Genomic DNA, 274 nt, shown 5'->3' on the forward strand with positions numbered 1-274 from the left:
TTCAGTAAGATAAATTTTATAAAAAAAAGGAAATTTTGAATGCTTTTATTGTCTCTTCTTGTAATAAAAAATATATCTCTGCAGAACTGATGTTTTATGGGGGATTTTTTGCATGTTGCGTACTGGTATCCGTATACATGTCAAAATCAAGTTACATGCACAGTATCTTTATTATTAAGAACTGAAATAAGTGTCAATTCTGAACACCTGCCCTTTTGTCATGGAGATTGCTGTCAGAAACAGAGCTTCAGCTGCCTCCCCTCTCTGGGGCACA

Source organism: Ammospiza caudacuta, chromosome 1, assembly GCF_027887145.1.
Source record: "Ammospiza caudacuta isolate bAmmCau1 chromosome 1, bAmmCau1.pri, whole genome shotgun sequence".
NCBI classification, from domain to species: Eukaryota; Metazoa; Chordata; class Aves; order Passeriformes; family Passerellidae; genus Ammospiza; species Ammospiza caudacuta.